Source organism: Dermacentor silvarum, chromosome 7 (assembly GCF_013339745.2).
Source record: "Dermacentor silvarum isolate Dsil-2018 chromosome 7, BIME_Dsil_1.4, whole genome shotgun sequence".
Classification (NCBI taxonomy): domain Eukaryota; kingdom Metazoa; phylum Arthropoda; class Arachnida; order Ixodida; family Ixodidae; genus Dermacentor; species Dermacentor silvarum.
In genome coordinates, this window is record NC_051160.1 from 143355619 (window position 1) to 143370424 (window position 14806).

The following is a 14806-nucleotide window of genomic DNA, read 5'->3' on the forward strand; positions in this document are numbered from 1 at the left end:
GCGCCAAGACAATACGAATCTCCACCACATGCTCCCCGGTGGAAGGTCAATGCAGCGGACTGGGAAAAATTCCAAACACTTACCAGTAAGCTCTCGTGGGCTGACATTTCATCGCTCGGAATTGACGGTGCCATCGAGTATTTTACAAATTTCATAATAGATGCAGCTTCTAAGTGTATTCCCCAAACAAGTGGTCTTTCTAGCAAACGCAGTGTTCCGTGGTGGAATGAACAATGCCGGAACGCACGTAGGCAGCAGAACAGAGCATGGAGGCAGCTTCGCAATTATCCTACTGCTGAAAACCTTGTCAGTTTCAAGAAAATCAAGTCCCAAGGTAGGAGAACACGCAGACAAGCCAGGAGAGACAGCTGGCAAACATTTTTATCAAGTATCAACTCGTACACGGATGAGGCCAAGGTTTGGAACAGGGTGAATAGAGTAAGAGGACGACAAACACATCCGCCTCCCCTGGTAGACAGACAGGGAGACAGCCTGGAGGACCAAGCGAACCATCTGGGTGCACATTTTGAACGTGTTTCCAGTTCATCACACTATTCTCCAGCGTTTAAAAGATACAAATCAGCAATAGAAAAACAAAAACTGGACCGAAAGAGCACCGGAAACGAGCCATATAACCTACCTTTCTCCCTAGCAGAGCTGCATGCATCACTCACCTGTTGCAACCAATCTGCCCCAGGACCTGACCGTATACTATATGACATGTTGAAAAACCTACCCTCTGAAACTAAGAAAACCCTTCTCTGTCTCTATAACTCTATATGGACCTCCGGCGAGATCCCCTCTGCCTGGAAAGAGGCCATAGTGATCCCTATCCTGAAGCAGGGCAAGGATCCATCGTCCGTATCCAGTTACCGGCCCATAGCTCTAACAAGCTGCCTCTGCAAAGCTTTCGAGAAAATGATAAACCGTCGTCTGATACATTTCGTAGAATCAAACAAGCTGCTTGACCCATACCAGTGCGGTTTTCGCGAGGGTCGATCCACCATTGACCATTTGATACGTATTGAGGCACAGATACGTGAAGCTTTTGTTCACAAACAATTCTTCCTTTCTGTGTTCCTCGATATGGAAAAGCATACGACACCACATGGCGGTTCGGAATACTGAGAGACCTCTCCCACTTTGGTATACGTGGTAATATGCTAAATGTGATTGAAAGTTATCTGCTGAATCGCACATTCCGTGTTCGAGTTGGCAATGCTTATCACGACCTTTTGTGCAGGAAACTGGAGTGCCGCAGGGTGGGGTGCTCAGTTGCACTCTCTTATTATAAAAATGAATTCCTTGCGTCTATGCATCCCACGCAACATGTTCTATTCAACTGTACGTCGATGATGTACAGATTGGATTTAAATCATGCAACCTTGCAATCTGTGAGCGGCAGGTTCAACTTGGTCTGAACAAGGTGGCTAAATGGGCAGACGAGAATGGATTCTGCCTAAATCCACAAAAGAGCACCTGCGTCCTTTTTTCTAGAAAGAGAGGACTGTACCCCGACATTGACCTGCAACGACAGCGTCTACCTGTAAAAACGGAACATAAATTCTTAGGCATTATTCTTGACACAAAGCTAACATTCATACCACACCTAAAACATCTAAAAAACAAGTGCATGAAAACAATGAATATTTTAAAAGTGTTGTCACGCACTACATGGGGTAGTGACAGAAAGTGTCTGTTAAATTTGTATAAAAGCTTCATACGAACACGCCTAGACTACGGGGCCATAATTTATCAGTCAGCCACCCCAACCGCGTTGAAGATGCTGGACCCCATCCACCATCTAGGTATTCGCTTGTCTACAGGTGCCTTTAGGACAAGCCCTGTAGAAAGAAAGCCTTTACGTGGAATCCAATGAGTGGTCCCTCCACTTGCAGAGGACCTACACAGCTTTCATGTATTTCCTTAGAGTGAATGCAAACAGTGAACATCCCTCATATTCCACCGTAAATGATTTGTCCAGCTCCCACCTCTTTCATAACCGACCTGCAGTAAGAGAGCCCTTCTCGTTGCGTGTGAGAAGTCTGGCTGAGGAAATGGATGTCCCACTTTTGAACATCGTCTAATGACACCCACTATACAGGTCGCACCGTGGCAGTGGCAGATTGTAGAGTGTGATTTGTCCTTTTTACATGTTACGAAGCACGCCCCGTTGCACACATTCGAATGCACTTCCTTGAACTGCAGCATAAATACTCCTGTCCGGAATTTTACACCGATGCATCAAAGTCTCATGCTGGCGTCTCTTATGCAGCGGTTGGCCCATCACTTTTCAGATGCCGACGCCCTGCACCCACAAACGAGCATTTTACAGCAGAGGCTTATGCAATACTGTCGGCTCTTAAACATATCAAGAATCGAAAATACCCAAAGCAATCATCTACACAGACTCGCTGAGCGTAGTAAAAGCTTTAAAATCTCTTAAAAGGCACAAAAATCCCATAATAGTATCGCTTTATTCATTCATATGTAGTATTTATGCATCTGGGCAGCATGTTGTGGTGTGCTGGGTGCCAGGACACCGAGACATCGAGGGAAATGTACTGGCAGACCAGCTTGCCACATCCGTCGAGGCAAAAGCTGGCAACACATCTATGCCCGTCCCTGTTCATGATATGAAGCCATATCTACGCAAGAGACTTCGAGTCCATTGGCAGCGTTTGTGGGACGGCCAGACTCATAACAAGCTCCATTTAATTAAGCCCCATTTAGGAAACTGGCCATCGACCACGAAATCTAGAAGAAATGATGTCCTATTCTGTAGGCTCAGAATAGGACACACTTACAGCACGCATAATTACCTGCTGTCTGGAGGCGAACCCCCAACCTGTACTAGATGCGGGGAAGCACTTACTGTACTTCACATCCTAGTACAGTGTCCATTAATAGAACCTGAAAGAAAGAAACACTTTGTTCAAGCCTATAGAGAGAACATACCCCTTCACCCAGCGATGTTTTTAGCTAATGACCCGGTATTTCAGCACGACTCAGTTTTAGCCTTTTTAAACGACATCGACATTTTGCAAGTTCTTCGCCCGAGAGATTCGTAGCAGGGTCCTCTTTCAGAGGACGCTGCTGCGACAGCATTTTGAAATGCACTCTCCTCCAGGCTCTTGCTTCTAAGGGTCTCTGTGAGGCAGTAGTGCCTTGTATCGCTCACAGATTTTTTTATACCATATTCATTGCGCCCTATCACATCATTGTCATGATCTTATTAATTTTGTATTTTACGCACCTTTAGTGCGCAGAATTTTAGGCCCCTTTACAGCCACCCTACACCTACCCACTGTCATTGATCATACCATTGCTCACTCGGTACACCACGTCTTGGCGCTCTTTGGCCATAGCTGGCCCTTGCGCCAGAAAACAACATATATCATCATCATCCATCTCGCGCACCTCGCAGGTTGAGCTGTTTGATGTCCGGCACTGGCGTTCCGGCGGGCACCACACAGCGGGTCGTGGCTGCACGCGCGCACTCGGTGATGTGCCCGAAGAGGCCGCCCTCCGAGACTCGCACCACAGCACACAGTTCCTGGAGACACGGCCAGTTCACCACACTGTAGGTTCGTGTGGGCAGGTGGGCGGCGGCATGAGGAACGAGGAAAATCGGAAAGTGGTCAGACCCCCGCGTGTCGGGGCTGCGACGCCAGATGTAGTGGCATCGCTCCGACACTCGCACGAGGTCGATAGCACTCCCCACACAACCTCGGCGCGCGAAGGTAGGCCCGCCCGTGTTTGCCACAAGCAGGCCTGCTCGCAGTGAGTGCACCGTCCAGCAGTTTCCGGCCGCTCTCGTCGATGCGGGTGCAGCCCCACGCCGTGTGGTGCGAATTAAAATCACCGCAGACGACGAGGTCCGCCCCAACACGGCCGGACAGGTGCCCAACGAACTCGGGGTCCCATGGTTGACTGGGACGAACGTACACACTGGCGACGCATGTGTCGGTGGCCCCGACGCGCACGGCCACCGCCACGCACATCACATTGGCACACGTCAAGTCGTCCACTCGCACCACGTCCTGGGCGAGGTCAGCGCGCACGTAAAGCGATGCGCGTGACCGCCCCGCCGGTTGGGAAGGATCGACACACGGACTGGCCGTGCATGACGCCTGCTGACAGCTGGTGGCGCTAGGGTATGCCATGAAGCCCGGCAGGTTGAGCTCTCCCGCGAGAACGTAGTACATTTCTTCAGAGCAAGTACGTCGCACTCGTCGAGGAGTATTAGTAGTAAGTGGCTTTTAAATGAAGGTGAAGATAAAAGTGCAGCGCTGTAACTGTCTCTCGATATGAGGTCACCTCAACAGCACTGCACGGGGAAGGGATAATGGGAGTTAAAGAGTGAGGAGTGAAAAGAGGAGAGCGGTAAGACCCTGAAGAGGGGAAGAAGTAGCAAAACGGGGCTTATAGCCGCGTGCGTGTAAAGTGTCGTGGATTCAAAGAAATCAAGCAGAGCTGTGAAAGCTCGCTTGGTTATAGAAGGGTGTCCACGGGGGAAAAGGAAAACGTCCGCGTTGTCCGATGGCAGTCCAAGGCGGCGATATGTGGCTGTTAATGAGTCGCGGGCGTGGATATAGCCGGCGCAGTCAAGAAGAATGTGGCTCAGGGTTTCATCTGAGCCATCGTTGCAGATGAGGCAGACAGAACTGCCGGTGCCGGATAGTTGAGCAACTCGCTGGGCCGTTTTCGTCTCCGACTTCGCGTCGGTTGTGCCAAATGTCCGATCGGCTCGAGAGAGCCCCAACTTTGGAAGCGGATGAAGCGGAACACCGGAGGCGACCCGCGCGTCGGGGTGTTTGGCTCTGATGGCATTCGAGATTGCTTGGCGGACAGAGTCGAAAGGGCAAACGAAGTCGGTAAACGGTACGTCCTGGTCGTGTGCATGTTTGGCTAGGTCATCTGCCTGTTCATTTCCTTGGATGCCAGCGTGTGATGGGACCCATTGAAGGAGAAGGTCGCAACCATTTTGTTGTGCGTATGCGAACTTCATGGAAAGTCGTTGGCCAATGAGCGGGCCTCTTTCCCCTTTAATAAGGGTTTGTAGGGTGGCGCGAGAGTCGGTAAGCATGGCGACAGCAGGTGGGAGATGTTCGAGAACGAGATCGGCAGCCAGGTCACGGGCTGCGAGTTCAGCCAGAGTTGAGGAGCAACTGCCGCGAAGGCGACACTGTTTGCGGGTTGACAGCTCTGGGATGGTGCAGGCTGCTGCTGCGGAGCCGTTCTTGATAACCGAGCCGTCGGTGAACACTTTCATGCGGCCAAAAAGTCTTTCATCGAAAGTGGCGGCGACATCCTGGAGAATTGCGCAAGTGGGGGTGTTCCGTTTGCTTCTAACACCCGGAATGGTTGTATGAATGACGGCCGGGCGATGACGATGGGGAGTGGGGGGAAGCCAGCCACAGTAGGGGGTGGGCACGAGGGTGTGAAACTCTGCTGCTCGCCGTCCCATGCAGCAGTGGGGGAGAGAGTGCAGTCGTAGAACAAGGTATTGTCCTTGACGGGTGCGTTGGAGCCGCTCGACGTGGTTGAGAGCGCGCCATTGTGCTCTGACGGAAAGGGGGAAGTCTTTGGCTTCCGCGAGTGTGGGGCCTATTGGAGAGTTGCGCGGGAGGCCGTACAGTTGTCGGATGACTTGCCTGTGTTGCATGTCCAGAGTCCGTAAAGACATCTTGAGGTGGCGACAGCATTGTATACCCTGAGTGCTAGTTGCGGCGAACACCCGCGGCCTCGAGCAAGGAGGGAGCGCGCGGTGTTTGCAACTTTGGTTGAACCCTTGAGCAGTGCCGCTACGGCTGGTTTCCAGCTGAGTCTATGGTCGATTAGTACTCCCAGGTAGCGGACTCTGGCTGACCACGGGATGAGTACACTGCGCAGATTGAGGCGAGAAACCTGGTAGCGTCCGCGAAACTGGGGGTGTACCAGTAGAGCCTCGGTTTTGGTGGTCGAAAGATTGAGTCCTATACCGGTGAGGTAGGAGTCGATGGCATTGATGGCGCCCTGAATGCTTTGACGGACAAGCCTGCCGCTTGAAGTGGGTCCAACAGCAATGAGAGCCAAATCGTCGGCATAAATGGCTAGGCGGACGTCAGAAGGGAGGGTGCGCGGGATGAAGTCGGGAAGGCGTGCCAGGGCAAGATTAAAAAGAAAGGGGCTGAGGACGCTCCCCTGAGGGACACCAACGGAGACGGAGCGAGGTGAGCTTGTCGAGCCCCCGACCCGCGTTTGGCTCTTCTAGTGTAGCGATGACGTCAGCGAGGCAGTCAGCGGTCGCACGATGCCGTCGGAAGCCGCTCATTTCGGGCGGAATAAAGTCCAGTGCGGCGGCGATCCTGTCGAGCCTACGAAGCGCCATTGCCTCGAGAACTTTCCCAGCGGCAGAGGTGAGGGAAATGGGCCGGGAACGAAGTGAGGTGTGAGGCTGGTTTGCCCTTTTTCAGGAGGGGCACGACGGTGGCTTCTTTCCACGAGGCTGGTATGACTCCGGAGCGCCAAACCGCATTGTAGGCTTCGAGGAGGTGGGAGTGGTCGAGGTTGCGAAGCATTTGATATGTGATGCCATCGCTTCCCGGTGCGGACCGACGTTTGCGGTTTTGGAGCACAAATGTGAGCTCGTAAATGGTGAAATCTTCGCTACACAGGGCATGGATCTCGTCTCTAATGCCCTGTGTAGGGAAGTAACGGAGAGGTGCAAATAGTTCGCATCTGTTTTGGTCGGGAGGGGCCAATGGAACAGCGTGAGCAGAGGCGGGATCGTGAGGCAGAACGCATAAGTTGTCGGCAATGAGTTCGGCGACTTGGGCGGAAGTGATGTGCCGCGTGACTGCAATTTACAGGGCCGGGCAACGTGGGACTTTTGGACGGAGCGTGGCACCGAGGATGCGCCAACATCGTGACTGGTTTCGGGGGTCATCCAGAGTGGCACAGAGTCCAGCCCAGCTCTCGTTGCGGCGTTGACTTGCGTGACGACGGCACACGGCATCAATACGATTGTAGAGAGTTCAGTGCTCAGGTTTGGTGGTGCGGATGGCTACGCGTTCTGCTCTCCGGCGAGCAGCTCGAAGGTTGAGCTGTTTGATGTCCGGAGCAGGTGCGTTGGCGGACACAGCACAGTAAACAGAAGCACTGCTGGCGCACTCAGCGATGTGTGTGAATAGGTCGGACGCGACTGGCACAGTAGCACAAAGTTCGCGGAAACGAGGCCAGTTCACTACACAGTATGTGCGCACTTGTTGGTGAGCATTGTGGAGGGGCTGGAGGACGATGGGAAAATGATCGGACCCCTGGGTGTCGGGCTTTCGGTGCCACTCGTAGTGACAGCGCTCCGACACCAGTAAGAGGTCGATGACGCTGCGACTCTTGACTCCTCGTCGGGCAAAGATGGGCTTGCCCGTGTTGATGACGAGAAGTCCAGCTGCATGGATGGCATCAAACAGATCACGCCCGTTAGGGTCAGTGTGGCCGCTCCCCCAGGATGTGTTGTGGGAGTTAAAGTCACCGTTGACGCGGACGACTAGACGATTGACCCGCAGGGGCGTCTGCGTCAGCAGGCGTTTGGTGTGTTGCGACACCACGGACCCGAGCACACGAGGGTTGGCCCCTCCCGCGTCTAACCGTGCGCGGCTTAGCCGTGTCCGGGGAAAAGGGGATCCTGGGGGTTGAGCCAATTCCGGGTGTTTGGACCTTTACGGCCCCCCGGCGGAGGCAACACACCCCTTTGGCCTCGGCTTCACGTAGACGGCACCCCCGGACTGGCCCACCCGGGGGAAATCGGTAGTTGCCTTTTCCTATCCTTCTCTTCAATCTTCGTCTTTCTCTCACTTTCAATCTTTCCTGTCTTCTCCTCTCTTCTATTTACTTCCGACTTTCCAGGCAGCGAGGGTTAACCTTGTGTGGTGCAACCAACCTTGGCTGTACATATTTGGTTATAGTAGTGGCGTACAGCTGGCGTTTTGCAGGACCTGTCTTTTCCAGGTCCTGCAGCGTCCCCTCGTTGGGCTCCATGGTGGGTGGCTGGCGTCGCTGCCGAAAAATTCTATACCTATGGCTGAACAATTCCCGCCACTCCCTGATCGCCGTCTGAAAAGAGGGCGCACCGAAGATGTGTTCCAGTTTTTTGGACGCCAAACACAGAATTTCCCCCGATTTCATGTAATTCACTCTGAAAAGTCAGACACATCAGTACGTACAATTTCACCTTTCCTTGTCTCAAAGTCTTTGACTGATATTTTTGGAACAGGCTACAAAGCATCCAGGATGGCAAGCGGGGGATCTCTTGGAACTCCGTGATCTCAAACAATACGAGAAACTGCCCAATCTAGTGTCATTTGGAGATGCCCAATTAACAGTAACCCCACACCGTACTATGAATACCACCCGTGGCGTTGTCTCAGATGATGACCTGTTGCAGCTGAGTGAGGCTGAACTCCTTGAGGGTTTCAGTGATCAGAATGTCATCAATGTTAAACGGATTAAAATGAGGCGAGATGGCAAAGAACTCCTGACCAAACACCTAATACTTACTTTCAACTCAAGTGTCGTGCCCCCGCAGGGGCGTCTGCGCAAGCAGGCGTTTGGTGAGTTGCGCCACCACGTACCCGAGCACATGAGGGTTGGACCCTCCCGCGTGTAGCCGTGCGCGGCTGAGCCGTGTCTGGGGAAAGGGGGATCCTGGGGGTTGAGCCGATGACGGGTGTTCGGACCTTTATGGCCCCTCAGCAGAGGCAACACACTCCTTTGGCCTCGGCTTCACAGTAGACGGCACCCCCGGACTGACCAACCCGGGGGTAATCGGTGGTCGCCTTTTCCTGTCCCTCTCCTAAATCTTTTACTTTCCTATCAACTTACCTTTCTGTCCTGTCATCTCCTTTCTTCCTAATTTTTTCTGTTTCTCCCAGGCGGCTTGGGTTAACCTGGTGCGGTATATCCAACCTTGAGTATAACGCATTGGGTTATAGCAGCGATGCACGGCTGGCGTGTGCAAGTCATTGCTTTGTTAAACTTGTAGCGTCCCCTTGTTGGGCTCCGTGGTGGGTGGCTGCCATTGCTGCCGAAGGAACTACATCTAGTATGCATAGAGCATCATTCCCTCTGTTACCCGATCGTACCGCTGCAAAGCGCGTACGCACCGAAGTCACCTTGAACTTTTTCACTCCGCGCAAAGAATCCTTTCCACGATATCACGTTATCCACAGTGACAAACCTGATAAGCCAGTAAGAGTTATATCACCTTTCCTTGTATCTAAATCCCTGACGGACACCATTGGACCAGGCTTTAAAGCTAGCAAGATGGCAAGCGGCGACCTCCTCCTTGAGGTTCGTGACAAGCTGCAACATGAAAAACTCGCAAATCTCTCAACCTTTGCAGACATCCCAATCACAGTGACCCCACATCGTTCCCTCAACACAGTCCGAGGCGTGATCTCAGATTCTGACCTGTTAGAACTTACTGAAGCAGAACTGTTAGAAGGTTGGCAAGACCAAAATGTCATTGAGGTAAAAAGAATACAAATCAGGCGAGACAACAAAGAATTCCCCACAAAACATCTGATCATTACATTTGGCTCTAGTGTGCTACCAGAAACCCTCGAGACAGGCTATACAAAAATCCGTGTAAGACCTTACATTCCTAACCCTCGTCGATGTTTTAAGTGTCAGAAGTACGGCCACGGCTCGCAAAGCTGCCGAGGTCATCTCACGTGTGCAAAATGTGGTGACAAAGACCACACTTCCGAAAACTGTTCCGGAACACCCCACTGTGTGAACTGCGAAGGTGAGCACCCTGCATACTCCCGATCCTGTGAAACATGGAAAAAAGAAAAAGAAGTAATTACATTGAAAATCAAAGAAAACATATCGTTTCAGGAAGCGCGAAAACGTGTTTCTGTTTTTCATACCGCAAGGTATGCTGGTGCGGTGCGCAAGGGGGCAGCGTCGCAGCAGATTCCGGCATCGGCCCGTTCCACAAACAGTGTGGCTGCGGCTGTGCCACCAGCCCCCGTGGCGAAAGCAGCTGACGCTGCTTCGCCGTCCGCGAACGAGGGCCCGTCAACCTCCGGGTTGGTGGCCCCAAAGGTCTCGTCCGACGTGTCGAGGCCTTCACGTCCAACACAGCGCTCTCAAGGGCGCGTGTCCAGCGCCTCACAGGAGGCGATGGACATAACACCTACTCAGACGGCGCAGCCAGCGCCTAAGGAGCGGCGGGATTCTCTCGACCGCTCCAAAAAAGACAAAACTCGCGTCACGGCGCCTGGAAAGGGCCCCGTGAGCTAATCTTAGTCTCCTAAACACACAGCTCAAACACTTTTGTCATCATGGAGACACAAATATTACAATGGAATGTTAGAGGACTTCTTCATAACCTCGACGACATTACAGAACTCCTACACAAACATAACCCAAAGTTGCTGTGTGTTCAGGAGACACATCTGAAACCCATAAACACAAACTTTCTCCGTCAGTATACCGTCTATCGTAAAGACCGAGACGACGCTGTCGCGTCGTCCGGTGGTGTAGCAATAGTTGCTGAGAAGTCAGTGGCTTGTCGACAGGTGGCCCTTCAGACGGCCCTTGAGGCGGTGTCAGTTCGGGCCATTCTATTTAACAGACTGGTAACTGTGTGTTCCATTTATATACCCCCCCCCCATCATCATCTCGAAAAAACAGACTTTTATAACCTCATTGACCAGCTTCCCGAGCCTTACATTCTCGTGGGCGATTTTAACGCTCACAACACGATGTGGGGAAGCTCCCGTTGTGACACGAGGGGACGACTGATTGAAAATTTTCTTTTGACCTCTGATGCATGCCTGTTTAATAAGAAGGAGCCCACCTATTACAACTTCCAACACAACTCCTACTCATCCATAGATCTAGCAATTGGCTCTGCGTCTCTTCTGCCTGACTTGGAATGGAATGTCATTAAAAATCCTCTTGGAAGCGACCACTTCCCGGTAACCTTAAATTTAATAGCACAGCATGACATCCCTCCTCATATTCCGCGATGGAAATTAGCATCTGCTGACTGGGAGCATTTTAAAGAAGCAAGTCATTTATCACAAGATTTTATTACCGATTTTAGCATAGACGACGCAGTAGGATATTTTACCGCTTTTATACTCAACGCAGCAGAAAAATCCATCCCACAGACAAATGGTAACTCATGCAAAAGACGAGTCCCTTGGTGGAATGATGACTGTAGACAGGCACGCAAGAAACAAAATAAAGCATGGGGCATTCTCCGTCGGTATCCTAATGCAGAAAACCTTATTTCATTCAAACAAATTAAATCGCAGGGAAGGAGGACGCGAAGGCAAGCTAGGAGGGCAAGCTGGGAGAGGTTTCTCTCTGGCATTAATTCACACACACAAGAGGCTAAAGTTTGGGACGGACTGAGAAGGCTGAAGGGTCAGCAAATCCATCCATTGCCCTTGGTAAATGAACAAGGAAATAGTGTGAAGGACCAGGCCGACGCTCTTGGTGAGCACTTTGAGTGCGTTTCTAGCTCCGTGCACTATTCGCTGCCTTTTCTAAAATACAAACAAACGGAGGAACGGAAGCCACTCAATCGTAAATGTAGCTCAAGAGAACCTTTCAACCTGCCTTTCTGCATTGCTGAGCTGAAAGCTTCCCTAAATGCATGTCAGAACTCTGCTCCGGGTCCCGACAGAGTTATGTACGACATGATTAAACACCTTCACAGAGACACACAAATTACACTACTCGCACTCTTTAATACCATCTGGACAGCTGGGCATCTTCCATCTTCATGGAAAGAAGCCATTGTCATACCTGTGTTGAAACAAGGTAAAGATCCCACCTCAGTAACAAGCTATCGCCCGATAGCGCTAACAAGTTGCCTCTGCAAGTTGTTTGAAAAAATGATAAATCGTCGCCTTCTACATTACCTCGAATCAAACAAAATGCTTGATCCGTACCAATGCGGATTTAGAGAAGGCCGGTCAACAACCGACCACCTCGTGCGTGTTGAGGCCAATATTCGCGATGCTTTTGTCCATAAACAGTTCTTTTTATCCATTTTTCTTGATATGGAAAAGGCCTACGATACCACGTGGCGCTTTGGAATCCTCCGAGACTTGTCACAAATGGGTATCAGAGGGAACATGCTGAACGTTATTGAGAGTTACCTCTCGAAACGTACTTTCCGCGTAAAAATAGGCAACACTCTGTCGCGCTCATTTACGCAGGAAACTGGGGTCCCCCAGGGAGGCGTCCTCAGCTGTACGCTCTTTATCGTGAAGATGAACACACTCCGTTATTCACTACCCCCAGCCATTTTCTATTCTGTGTACGTAGATGACGTACAGATAGGTTTCAAATCCGGTAGCCTTGCAGTCTGCGAGAGGCAAGTCCAGCTTGGGCTAAAGAAGGTATCGAAATGGGCAGACGAAAATGGATTCAAGGTCAATCCACATAAAAGCTCCTGTGTCGTTTTTTCAAGAAAGAGAGGACTGCACCCTGATCCCACTATCGAACTGCAAGGACAGAAGATCCCCGTGAATAAAGAACATAAATTCCTAGGCGTCATACTTGATTCAAAATTAAGCTTTATCCCCCACATCCGACACCTCAAGGCCAAGTGCCTGAAAACAATGAACATACTGAAAATTCTCTCACACACCAATTGGGGCAGTGACAGAAGATGCTTATTGAATCTCTACAAAAGTCTTGTACGATCGCGTTTAGACTACGGGTCTGTGGTGTATCAATCTGCTGCACCGAGCGCCCTAAAAATTCTGGATCCTGTACATCATTTGGGCATACGCCTGGCCACGGGAGCTTTCAGAACTAGCCCGGTACCTAGTCTCTATGTTGAATCCAATGAGTGGTCACTCGAGCTGCAAAGGTCGTTGACCAGTTTCATGTATTTGCCTGAAAGCACACTCTGACCTCGAACACCCGTGTAATGAAATCGTAAACAACATAACTTGTGCCACACTTTTCCGTAATCGTCCAACAATGAGAGAACCTTTCTCACTGCGCGTTAGGAACCTCAGCGAAGAAATGGCTGTCCCACTTCTCGAAAACCTTTTAATGGCTCCAGCCAAGCTAGTACCACCGTGGCTGTGGGAGCTGATAGATTGTGACACGTCTTTTGTAGAAGTAACAAAGAACGCCCCGGAAATACACATAAAGTCACACTTCCTAGAACTTCAGTCAAAACACTCATGTCCAGAATTTTACACTGACGCTTCAAAGTCGCATGCCGGCGTTTCTTATGCTGCAATCGGTCCCTCCTTTTCGGAATCGGGCTGCCTGCACCCGGAAACTAGTATTTTTACGGCAGAGGCCTACGCACTTTTGTTGGCTGCACGTCACATCAAGGAAATAAAACTAAAGAAGGGTATAATATTTACAGATTCATTAAGCGTCGTCAAAGCCCTAATTTCTCTACAAAGAAACAGAAACCCAGTTTTCACTGAACTCTACTCAATCCTCTGCGCTTCGTACGCATCTCATCAACATGTCATAATATGCTGGGTACCTGGTCACAGAGGCATCGAGGGTAATACGCTCGCTGATCGCATGGCAACAACAGCACATACAAAACAAAGTAACTCTTCCATAGCTGTCCCTGTCATGGACCTAAAGCCTTTCTTGCGCAGGAAACTGAGGGGCCATTGGCAACGTACATGGGACACAGAAACACTAAATAAACTTCACGTCATTAAGCCAAACGTTGGCAACTGGCCACCAATAACGAAAATACGGCAAGTCGAAGTTATATTCTGCCGTCTCAGGATAGGCCACACCTATGGCACTCACTCCTATCTATTGGCCGGTGACGATCCTCCTGTTTGTAGTCAATGTGGCGAGACGCTTACGGTCCTCCACGTCTTGTTAGAGTGTAGGGGAATAGAAGTTCAAAGAAAGAAGTACTTTGCCCTGGCATACAGACGACACATTCCCCTCCACCCTGCAATGTTTATCGGCATGGAACCACTTTTTGACAAGAAGTTAGTTTTAGCGTTTTTACGAGATGTAAGCACATTGCAAGTTATCAGTCCAAGGTATCGTAGCACATCCTCTCACTAGAGGATGCTGCTGCGATAGCAAATTTTTAAAGCACGTGCCTCCCAACCCTTGCTTTCAAGGGCGCACTGGTGAGGTACGAGTGCTACTGTCACTCACGCTTTTAGTACATCACCCTCGGGTAACAGAACATTTATCGTCATAGCATACGATATTAGTTATTCTCACCATTTTTATTCCTTTACATTTTACGCACTTTACAGCGACTACTTTTTAGGCCTCTTTACAGCCATGCCACATCTGTTTTTTTTCCACACCTTATAAGTCACTATTCATACCACTTACAAGCCATTATCATCGCCTTGGCGCTCTTTGGCCACATCTGGCCCTTGCGCCAAAAAACTCCAACAATCATCATCATCATCATCCTTGCTTTGAGGACTTGCCGCGCACGAAATTCCAGCCCGCATCATTGAATTCCTCTTCTTCGATCGTTTCGCCTTCCACTTCGACAGGCATCTCCTCGGTAAAGCGGCGATCAAGCGCCCTACTCGTCGCTAGGCCTAACTGCCGGCGGCGAAGCGGCGACGCCGCTAAGCTCAGCGGCCTCTCCTGTGGCGTTCCGATCAGAAAACAGTCGAAAAATGGCAAATACGCACCCAAAGTCCAGAAATTGGGTATCCACGAACGTAAAGCCACCTTGTGCACAAATCCAGAGCAGAAAACTGGGTTGAAAACCCCATAAAAGATCGAAAACAGCAAAAACAAGACGGAGCCGGTGCGGAGACGTCCGCAC